A 12,228-nucleotide genomic window follows, 5' to 3' on the forward strand; every position below is an offset into this window, starting at 1 on the left:
CAGTCTCAAACCAGATTATTTCTGCAATGTGGTCACCTGAGTGCAGCCTCATCCCAACATTATATTGGTCCAAAACACACTGTAGGAATAATCCAGTTTGAGACTGCTTTAACTGCCATGGCTCAGTGCTAGGGAATCCTGGGAATTGTAGTTTTTTATGGCACCAGAGCTCTCTCTGACAGAGAAGGCTCAATATCTCACAAAACTACATTTCCCAGAATTCCCTCACATTGAGTAGTGGCAGTTAAAGCAGTCTCAAACCAAATTATTTCTGCAGTGTGTTTTTGGGTCAATAACACGTATAAACTGTTAGGGTGAGGGCACACTCAGGCGACCGCAGTGCAAAAATAATCCAGTTTGAGACCGCTTTAACTGCCAGTGGGATGTACTGACTTTCTGCTTCAGTTACTGCAATGGCTTCCAAATTTGCTTTGAGATATGCAAACAATACAAAGAAAGTGTGGTGCAAACTTCTGCTTGTGTGTCTGTCTTATTTAGAAAGTAAACCTGAGGGGAAGGAACAGTCAAACTAACAATTGGTAAACCACTCTGAAAGCCTTTGTGGCTGAAGAGCAGGGTATAAATACTCTCAGTCAATCTATCTATCTATCTATCTATCTATCTATCTATCTATCTATCCATCCTTCCTTTTGGGGAGGTGCATAAATGCTCATCTGATCATGCTTTCCATGGCAAATGCTCCTTTTGGGATCTTTGCTTAACATCTTACAATGACATAATTTTAAGGTCTGTATCGAGCTTTATACCACGTTATATTTTAATTCATAACTGTTTTAACTTTTTAAATTGTTTGTTTCTTAAATTTTATATTCAACTGTTTAAATGTTTTTCTTCTGTTTTTAAATCGTATTGTTTTTAAATTTGCTGTTTGACACCTTGGATCCCTATATTAGGAGGAAGGCAGAATACAGATGACCCTCCGCATTCGTGGCTTTGATTCATGCATTCTCTTTAGGCATTTCTAGGTCCTCCAGTGCAACTCTGCTGGAAATGGACCATAGAGTTGCGCTGGAGGACTTGGAGATGACTAGAGAAAATGGCTTTCTCTGGCTGGTTCTGGGGGGCTCTCCGTCGGCCTTTCAGCTCCAAGGCTTTGCTCTCCACTTGCTGGGTGGGTCCTGGAAAGAGAAAGAAAGGCACACTGTCACGACCCAAGTTCTCCTTCTGCAGCCATTGGGGAGATGAGGGGGGTTGAAGGAGGCATTGGGGGGCTCAAGGAGGACTATTGGGGGGCTGATCCCTTAGCAAAGGATCCCTAGGTTTGGCCAAAGGGAAAGGGGCAGTGTGTTGATCAATGGACAACCACACCCATCATCCACAGAGTAGGCCTTGGGGATGAGGCAGAGGAGAAGGGAAAGCCAACCCCCCTTTAGCAAAGGACAGCTCTGTCTTGCCAAAGGGATGGGGATCCATGTGTGAAGCAAAGGACAACAGCACCCATCATCCACAGAGGAGAAGAGGGGAGGCTGAGAAGAGAAAGCACCCCCTCCTCAGCTAAAGGACTCCTCAATCTTGTCCAGGGGAAGGAATAGCCAAGGCCAGCAGCACCCATCATCCACAGATGAAGTGCAGCTGGGGAGAAGGGAATGCAACCCATTTAGCAAAGGACAGCAGCACCCATCATCCACAGATGAAGTGGGGCTGGGGAAAAGGGAAAACAACCCCCTTAGCAAGGACAATAACACCCATCATCCACAGATGAAGTGGGGCTGGGGAGAAGGGAAAGCAACCCCTTAGCAAAGGACAATAACACCCATCATTCCCAGAGGAGAGACGGACGAGCCACCCCCAGCTAAAAGCCTCCATCTTGGCAAAGGAGAAGGACAACAACACCAATCATCCAGCTAATGAGCAGCAAAGGCTCCCTCCAGATTGCCAAAGGGAAAGGGTATATATCCAGGGAGGGAGCCTTGTTAATCAAAGGACAAGAACAACAACAACAACGCCCATCATCCACAGAGAGAAAGGACAACAACACCCATCACACACACACCCAAAATAAACAAAGGACCCCTAGATCTTACCAAAGGAAAGGGGTTGGCCATATCACAAAGTACAACAACACCCACAATCCACAGAGGAGAGGTGGGGGAGGGCTCCCTTAGCAAAGGGAAGAAGGGCAGGGAGGGGGCAAAGAGGCAGCGGAAGAGCTGCTTTCCCTGGACTGAGTCCGTACAAAATGGCGGCGCCCATCCACCCAGGGGGCCGCCATTTTGGCGCCGCGAAAACGTCATAGAAGGAAGGGGAGTCGGGGGGGGGCACAGGCAGGCAGGCAGGGCCAGGCCCTTCCCCCGTGTGTGACGTCACCGGTGGGCGGGGCAGAGACAGGCGTTGCCAGGCGACCGCGTGGAGCTGCTGCCTGCTAGGCTGGAAGGCGTCAAGGGAGACAGGATGAGAGGCCAGGGCCGGACCAAGAGGGGTGCGAAGGCCAAGGCCAGGGCGCCCTCTGCCGCAGACCCAGCCGCCAGGAGGGAGCCTGGGATGCCAGGGGCAGAGGATCTCCTGCCCGCTCTTTTCCAGAAGGAGCGCCAGGGCAGAGAGGGGATGGGGCTTCCCGGTGGTGCTACCATTGAGGAAGGGGCCTTGCAGCCCAAACTGGCCCGCTTTCTAGAACCTTCTGGCTCTCTTCCATGCTTCTACTTTCCCGAAGAGGCCTTGATGGCGGAGGCTGAGCAAGAGAGGGAGGAGGAGGAGATGATGCAGAGCCAGCAGAGAGAGGCTGCCTTCGAGAGGGACGTGGAAGAGACGGTGGCTGTCCAGAAAGAGCCTTGCTTTCCCCATCGCCCGCCATCGACACCTGAAGCAATGCCAACCGTCAAGGCCTTTGCAGCTGCCCCAGTGTCTCAGCCGATCCTGGAGGCAGAGGGTCTCCCATCAGGGCCCCCCCTCCATATTCCAGAGAAGGAGCCAACAGCCCCCGAGGACTACGAAGCCCAGCGTCCTGTCTCGCCTGACAGATTGCGGGAAGAGTTGGAGATGACCCTGGACCAACTGACAAGGGAGGCGGAGTGGCAGAAGGACAGACTGGAGCAGATCGTATGCCTTGCCAGCGAGAGGGGCTTTCCCCGCAGACAGAGCCCACCCGATGCCCACAGACCACATACAGTCCGGGAACAGATTGCTATATTAAGGGACTACATGGAAGACCTGGAAGCAGAATGCATCTGGTATGAGGGCATACTGGATAAGATTGGGGACCTCTGCGTTCAAGATGCACCGTCTCCAAACTCTTTGTAAACAGCTGTTCTATAGAAGAACCAGAGGCAGCCAGAAAGGACTTCTTGCATCGAGTTATTAAGCATTCTCCAAAAAGAGGTCCTTCTGTTACAAGACCTCAACAGATGGAGAGCCTCCCACCCTCCAAGGCACTCTATCCCACTGTTAGAGAACCCACAATAAAAAGGTGTTTTTTTCCCTAATGTTTGGGTGGAGTCTCTTTTCTTGTCATGTGAATCCATTGGTTCGTGTTCTAGTTTGCTTTTGGGGCACACTCAGGCGGACACAGTGCAAAAATAATCCGGTTTGAAACCACTTTAACTGCCATGGCATCCTGGGAATTGTAGTTTTATTCTGGCACCAGAGCTCTCTTCTCTGACAGAGAAGGCTAAACGTCTCTCACAAAACCTTAATTGCCACGGATTATTAGTTCTGCAGCTGAAGGGGACTCAAAAAGCGGGTTAAAATTATTTATTTATTTTAAAGGCCTCGCCCACTGCGCATGCGCACGCCGCCCTTTTTTGTCGAGGGGATTCAGCTGAGGCGCAATCAGCGAGACCTGAAAGCGCATGCGCGGAAAGGAAAGTCGGGGGGGTGTACGAGAGGGAGGGGGAGTATATTAAGTGCGCGTGCGCGGGCTTGGTCAGGTTTGCTGTCTGACAGTCGAGGCCGGAGGTAAGAGGTGCAGGCGGTTGTTGCGGCGAGGGGCGGGATTTGGGGTTTCTGCGGCGACCGTTGCCAGGCAACGGGGTTGGGAGGGGCGGGGGAGGGAGAGGGCTGAAGGGCGCTGAGGGAGAGACCCTTCTTGAGGCAGAAGGAGGCCTCCTTGGCTCTTCCCTCCCTTATGGTCGCCCCTTTTTGAATGCCTCCAAGCCATTTCTGGCTCATGGGGTTTCCTTGGCAGCTTTCTTCAGAGGAGGGTTTGCCATGGCTTCCCTCTTGAGGCTGAGGGAATGTGAACCACTTGCCAAAGTTTGCATTTACATTTATATTGTGAGCTGCCTCGGGTTCCTTTTTGGGGGCAGAAAGGCGGCATAAAAAATAAAATAAATTAAAATGGAAACCATAAATATTAATACCTTATATTATTATTTTAATATACATTTATATTAATGCTATTTAATTTTAATAATAGTTATGTATTATTAAATATATCATATTTAAATTACATTAAATATATTTAAACATTTGAATTTAATAATATTTATATATTATTAAATATATAATATTTAAATAATGTTAAATATAATATTTACACATTTAATATTTAATTTTAATAATATTTATGTATTATTAAATATATTTAAATAACATTAAATATAATATTTACACATTTAATATTTAATTATAATATTTATGTATGTGTTATTATATATATAATATTTAAATAATTAAGTATAATATTTGCACATTTAATATTTAATTTTAATAATATTTATTATTAAATATATATATTTAAATAACATTAAATATAATATTTTTACATTTAATATTAATAATATTTATATATTATTAAATATATATAATATTTAAATACTGTTAAATATAACATTTATACCTTTAATATTTAATTTTAATATTTATGTGTTATTATATATATAATATTTAAATAACATTAAATATAATATTTAATAATATTTATATAATACTAAATATATATAATATTTATATATTTAATACTTGATAATATTTATGTTGTTATCTTTATATCCCGCCTCGCTGAAGGATCGAGGCAGCTTCCATTACTAAAATACACAACATAAAAATATATATTAATAACGTAACATAATAACATACCATAAACTTCACCCCAACTCCCAAGAAGCCCATATAATTACAATAAAACATAATCCAATAATTATGCTAACAAAGTTGAACCTATTGCAAGGTTTTATTGGCAAGTTTCCTCAAGAGGACTCTCCTCTTTGAAGCTGAGAGAGTGTGACTTGACTTGGTTACTCAGGCTGTATCCACACGGGAGAAATAAACCGGTTTGAAACCACTTTGTCTGGCTCAACGCTATGGAATTCTGGGAGTTGGGGTATGTTGTGGGGACCAGAGCGGAGCTCTGCTCCGCTCTGGTCTCCACAACATACTCCAACTCCCAGAATTCCATAGTCTTTATATGTCCCTTTATATGTCTCCTTCATGCCCTTGTTGGCTTCTTGTAAGGTACTAGGAAATTGTGGTGGCTGCGCACTCAAAGCAATGCACCTTAAGCTGTGCCATAAGAACCAGGACCATAAGAAAACGAGGACTGCTGTTCTGGTGCAGCTTCAGTAGCAGATAAATAAAGCAACTTCTTAAAATCTGGAATAAAGGTATAATAAAAGCCAGAGTTGAATATATGGTGATTCTACACAAAAAAAGGATTGTCGTCCACTCATTCACTGAGGGAATCGTGACTTTGTTTCTTTTTTTCTTTCCCAGTTAAAGGCATTTATATTTTCACTTCTCGGTGTGTGAACGCAAAAGAAGACATGATTTCATATATGGACGTTGTCAGACAAGGGAAATTGGAAGTATGATCCAATGGCAATCCGAACGCAATCATGGGGTTTAACGTTATTGAGTGATAGACTACCACACGCAATTTCAGGCAATGGGAAGCCAGTCCGAACGCATTCATGGGGTTTCACCTTATTGCATGAGAGGTGATCACACACAATTTCGGGCAATGGCAAGCTATTTTCAGGCAATGGGAAGTCAGTTGGAACGTAATTCGAATTCACGTAGATTGGCTGAACTAGCGAATTCACGTGAATGCGTTCTGGCCCCATTTTGCCAAGACATCTCCTTTGTACCCATTTACTTGGGCGCAATCCCAACAAAATTCAGTGAGACTACCAGAACAAATATACTTAGAATTGACTATGCAGCTGTACTGTCCACTTAACTTACAACATGGTGCCATGTGCTGCCAACATCCCTTTGTGGTAATGCCACAAAACATTTGCCCACAAGTGACTTGAAGGTACAAACAACAACAAAGTATAGCATGGCGGTGAATGGGAACATTTACAGGGAGGACCAGTATATTAGGATTGCGCATCATGAGAGCTGTAGTTAAAGTAAGGGAAGACCTATCTCGCATCTAATGTGCAAGATCTAAAGCGAAGTAGTTGTTGTTACCACTTATCTCTAGAGTGGGTGTTGATACTCCAAACACCTTGAGTTGATCATAGTTACAGAGCGGTTGTTGCATAAACACAATTGACTAGATTTAAAGGCCTGTTTATGTTTTTCTTAGCCGGGCGGTGTTAGGTTTTAATGCACTTGGTTGGTAAACTTGTAATCGCCAATATCCTGTGGGCTTGAATAAACATAAACCTGCCCTTAAGTTTATACTACTTGTGCTATGAAATTTGAGGGTTTTGTTTTTAAAGCAAGAGCCTCTCGGGGCTAAAGGAGTTTAAAATGATTTCGGTTGCTTTCTGGGTGGCTTTTGTGCAAATCCGCGTTTCACAATCTGGTGTCTTCCAGGTGTTTTGTCCTAAATTACCAGCCTCGGTTCGTACGGTGAATGGTCAGATGATGGGAGATGTGATCCAGGCTAATGAAGCTCATCCCCAATACTGTTCTTCTCAAGGGTTTTTCCCAAACGTTCATGTGTTTGTAATGAATTAATTGGGCTGATTACTGCCATGAGTTGCCAATTAAGCCATCATTACTCATGACTCTCAGATAATAGTCTTTCCTATGTTGCATGGGAAAACAGAGGAAAAGGAAGAGCTAATATCAATTGAGCAACAACAAAAGGCATATACATGAGCAAATATTCTGAGTCTGGAACTTCTCTCAGATGAACAGAAATGCAGTCATTACCAACTGGAATGCGGCTCTTATATTTAGATCAGTGGTCCCCAAACTGTGCTCTTTAAGGGATTTTGGACTTCAGCTCCCAGAATCCCAGACTATTGGCCAATGTGGCTGAGGCTTCTGGGAGCTGGAGTCCAAAGTCTCTTTAAAGAGCACTGAACTAGATGGAAACATTTAATTTTGGGAAGTCAGGCAACTGCTACCTTGAGGTTTTCCAGCCTAGAATTTAACCGAGCATTAAGCAACCCTGACTGCACTCATACCTGTCTCAAGTTTAGTCCCATTGTATTTCTTAGAGATTGTGCCCAAGGAAGCAGGTGCAAAGGAGCTGTCTTGGCAAGATATATGAAAGCATGCCCTCTTTTGCATTCACATAGAGAACATATAATTGCCTTTAACTAGAAAAAAGAACCGAAGTGCCATGTTGGGAATTGTCCAGTCCTCCAGATGTGGTTGGACAGCAGTATTGCCACATTTCAAGAATACTGGAAATTGCCGTCTAACTGTATCTATAGGGACCACATGGCACCCCTAGCTCCCCCATTTTATAGTACGGTAACTACTGTTGTATTCCTGCCAGGGACATAGCTAGGATTTTAGGAAGGGGGGGGTCCAGACTAAGTGCCACCATTATAATGGGGCTTGGGTACGACGGTGCAGCAACACACACCATTCATTTTTCTAATGGAAGGGGGGGTCTGGACCCCAAGAACCCCCCCCCCCCTTGGCTACATCCCTGTTCCTGTGTATGTGCTTTTTGGTATTACCCATTTTTGCTTATTTCTCTTCATCTGAACTGAATGCAAAATATGACTTGTGTGTTTGAAGTCGAAGGCTTTCATGGCCGACATCCATCGTTTTTTATGGGTTTTTCAGGCTGTGTGGCCATGTTCTAGAAGAGTTTGTTTCTGACAACAGATGCTGGTGAAACGTCAGGAATAAGCTCTTCTAGAACATGGCCACATAGCCTGAAAAAGCCACAAAAAACTTGCATGCTTCCTTACTAGAAATAATACATGTGGATCTTCCACATGTCATTGAATAAGCTCTAGTCAGACAGAGTATGTCTATTTCATGTGATTAAAAGCTTTGAATATTTGGAACCCATTGCATTCATACCATTACTGCCTCTGGGGTTCTTTGAACTTAGGCTGGTGAATAAGTTGGGGGGAAATTCAAAGTTGCCACAAGGGAGACAGTGGTAAAGATGGTTGTTGTGGTACTTGAGCTATTGTTGTTGTGTGCATTCAAGTTGTTTCTGATCCATGGTGATGCTAGCATGGGGTTTTCTTGGCAAGGTTTGTCCAGCGGAGGTTTGCTATTGCCTTCCCTGAGGCTGAGAGAGTGTGACTTGCCCTGATCTCCAAAGTTGTAGTTCAACACTCAAACCACTGTGCCACTCTGGCTTTAAATGACTTCAGATGTACAAACTTCAGCCCTCCAGATGTTTCTTTTTTTACTTCAGCTCCCAATATTCCTGACAGTTGGCCAAGCTGGCTGAGCTGGACGCTTGGAGGACCAAAGTTTAGGACTCATTGGTGTAAAAGGTCTGTATTACATACCCTTAATCTACATCCCGAACAGCTTTGATGATGGACTTTTTTCTTTGAGTGGTTATATGTTTTCATTATCTTTGCCCTTTTAAAGAGCAGAGACACTGGCAGTTTTACATGGTTTCTGATGACTTTGCAACTGCAATTTTGAAAGAGGGGAAATGATTAAAAATAACAACCTGTTTGTGTGTATGCACAATACAAATTGATTGGGCTTCCTCATTACTATATGTGTGCCTTGCTCACTACTATTTGAAAGTGTTTGGCGCTTTGCTTCCCAGTCAGAAGCCTGCAAAAGTAGTAGTAGCAAAAGCAATAGAATTTGGGAAAGGTGATAACTTCCACTGGCTCTGATATCTGGTGGGTTTAGGGAGCAAGAGCCCTTAAAAGTAACTTTTCCAAGCTCAAGGATTCCACTGAAAACCAAAAATATCCCTCTGAGAAGAGCCTGGCGCTTTCCATTTCTAGCAATTTAATTGCATTTCCCCAAGAAAAGCTGTAGAATTGCTTCTTCTATGGAGATGGCATAGATGGAAGCAATGGTGGGTTAGATAATATTGAAGTAGGGGGAAGTTTTGTAGCATGTTCTGCTGTTATATTTCAGTATAATAGCTGAAATGGCAATCTCTAAGGAAGCTTGTTGTTGCCTTCAAGTTGTTTCCAACCTACAGCACCCTAAAGCCATGGGGTTTTCTTGGCAGGATTTGTTCAGAGGAGGTTTGCCATTGCTTCCCCCTGAGGCTGAGAGAGTGTGACTTGCCCAGTGTCACCCAGCGGGTTTCATGGCCAAGTTGGGAACTGAACCCTGGTCTCCAGAGTCATAGTCCAACACTCAAACTACTCATATCTAGCTCTTTCTTACTTATTCTTAAATAAAAACTGAATAAACGATCATCTTAGAGCATGTGGAACCTGTCTCTTCTCAGTTGCTGCTTGGCTGTGTCCTTTCACTTTATTTATACTGCAGGACAGTAGAAGACCAGGGTTCAAATCCCCACATGACCATGGAAACCCACTGAGCAACCTTTGAGCAAATCGCACACTCTCAGCCTCAAAAGAAGGCCAAGGCAAACCCTCTCTGAACAAAGAAAAGAAGAAAACTCAATAATAGGGTCACCGTAAGTCAGAAATTACTTGGAGACACACAACATCAACGTATGGTCAAATTGAAATTGACAAGACAATATTTGCCACAATTCTAACAGCTGTAATGGTTGGCACTACACTATCCTTTTTTGTGGAATGGGTGCCAAGAGCTGTCAGTTTAAATAAAGGTACAAAAGTGTAGATGCCAAGGCTGGCCATGGTGAATTATTCACTTTAAGTGGACAAGTTCAAAAATTAACAGAAGATAACAAGTATGCCCAGTGATAAGTGAGGAGATCTGAAAAGCCAAACCCTCCCTTTTTAATGGGAATTTGCATCCTTTTCATGGAATTTCTCGGCGATGAGAAGCTGCCTCCAAATTTTCTAAACAATGCATTTAATTTCTGAAAATACCTGATAGGTATTTAAGTAGAAAAATTCCGTTGTTACATAGATGATTCATTTGAATCATGTTTACCTGACCCCACAGACTCAACTTTAGGCCCACCCATCTCTGTAAATCTTGTGCAATATTTTTTATTGACTGAAGTTATCTAAGGTGTATAATTAAGAACAATTAAACCCAAATATGTAATAGAATAGAATAGAATATAACAGTCGTAGACCAGCACAAGCAGGAGGTAGATCTGTAAAAGAACTTGTAGATGTTAATGAGATTACTCATTGCAGATGGGTATTACTTATTTATTAATATGACAGTTCCTTGCCCTCAGGCTTGCAATCTAGACAAGACATACAAGGAAAGGGAAATGGCGGTGGGCAATGAAGTCTAGATTGTAAGCCTGCGGGCAGGGAACTGTCAAATTAACAAGTAGGTAATATCCATCGGTAATGAGTAATCTCATTAACTTTTACAAGTTATTTGATAAGGCTGATGGTTCTTCTCTTAACATAACAAATAAATACACTGTTAACACTGATGCCTGATGGATTAGCAATTTTATAACTATTTTAATTAAATTGAAAGTAATGTGTTGCTTTGACACATCAACACTAACTGTAAAGATTTGAAAGACCTGTATCATCTAGCCCAGCCCTTTGAAAATTAAGGAAAGGGACACGATACGAATTTTTCTGGATCCTGAGGCCTTACTATCGCTCAGTACTACCTCTGAAGAAGTGGCCACATTTTTTCCTCCTCCTCCTCCTCCCTTGTCCTTGCTTTTCAGCCTTTGCAAATATGAAAAAATGGTCTGTGGGAGGAGGCTGCCAGAAAAGGGGCATAGATCCATTTGCGTTCAGTAATAAACACTTTTTCAAAAGGGGCTGATCCGTACGCACTTAGTGTCATTGGATAGTAAAGATTTGCATGCAAAATTGTGATATGATACCCATCATGCTGCTTGGGCTACTGAGACAATCCATAAAACTGTCATTGTGGAATCTGGCTACATGGTTTGTTCTTGGCAGCATTAAAGCAAGCTAGGAGATCTAAAAATGTACCTTAAAACTGGGAGAAATTTGGGGAATAGAGCAAGCTGAACAAGGAAGGTCATGCTAACCTTTTTTTCCCTTCTGCAATATTTTTATACTAATAAAGGAGTAGTGCGTTCTCCAAGTCGCAAAGGCCTTACTGTATCAAGTGTCAACATGAGTTGTGATTTAGTGTTCTCAGGAAATGCAAATTGGTCTACGCTCATCTTCTCAGATGGCGCAAAGATTACATTTGTCTTTCAGAAAGATCCTAAAAGTTAGTAGTGGTCCAAAAAAAATACTCCTATTACTCCTATTCAATGGGATATAAATAAATTTGGGGGATACATATTCTTTTTATTTCATTCTCACGTGTAAGAACAAAAAAGTCAAAAGTGTTCTCTCTGAAAGATATTGCATGTTCCTGTAGGGTTTGTAAGGGAAATTTTTAAGGGAAAGCCTGTTGTAATATTAGGTATGTTTTTAAAAAGAAATTGATTTATTTTTATACTGAGATTAGATTCTGAAATAGCCAGATTAATATTCAACCAGAGTCCAGACCTGTCTGGACTAAAACTGTTACCCTCCTAGCTATGCCTGATTTATATATAGTACATAGTATTTACAGCAATGTTTTACTCCAATTAGGCAAAGGTTCATCATTTTATCAGAAGATAACAATCTCATCCTGGGGCACATGATCTTTTTACTAGTGTTTAATCTACCCTGTAACAGAGATGGTATCAATACATACAATACTAGATTTCTTTATAAACTCTGATTTTTTTAGTACTGGAGGACCACTTTTAGTGCTTTTAACCTGTTTGTATTATGTCTGTCTTGGCACTTTATCTTATTCACCCACTCATGTCGCCAAAAAGAACAGTAGACAACTGAAATTTATGAGCAGTATCAGACTGTACTATGAGTGAGCTTTAAACCACAGCAGTAACTCACTTGAATAGAAAAGGATTAATCAGTCCATTACCAACTAAGGGGGGAATCTACCATTTTAATAGTATTGGGCTACTCCTTAAAGAAAGCCTTTTAGAAAGTTCAGTATTCAGAAAAACATTGAATCTGACTTTCTTTCAGTGTA

The 12,228-nt window shown here is 42.4% G+C and overlaps 1 protein-coding gene across 3 annotated transcripts in view; it reads left to right on the forward strand.

Annotated features, from left to right (window-relative positions):
- The first annotated feature begins 3,853 nt into the window (after positions 1–3,853).
- The window catches only part of TBC1D24 (TBC1 domain family member 24), a 37,909-nt gene continuing 29,534 nt past the window's right edge, over positions 3,854–12,228 (forward strand). For 2 of the 3 annotated variants that reach the window (XM_042437949.1, XM_042437951.1), the window contains exons 1-2: positions 3,854–3,912; positions 8,522–8,603. The gene's annotated coding sequence lies outside the window, so the exon portion shown is untranslated. The remainder of the gene's footprint in view (positions 3,913–8,521; positions 8,604–12,228) is intronic. The other variant, XM_042437950.1, reaches the window with a different exon arrangement.

The sequence above is a fragment of the Sceloporus undulatus genome, chromosome 8 (genome assembly GCF_019175285.1).
Source record: "Sceloporus undulatus isolate JIND9_A2432 ecotype Alabama chromosome 8, SceUnd_v1.1, whole genome shotgun sequence".
NCBI lineage: Eukaryota > Metazoa > Chordata > Lepidosauria > Squamata > Phrynosomatidae > Sceloporus > Sceloporus undulatus.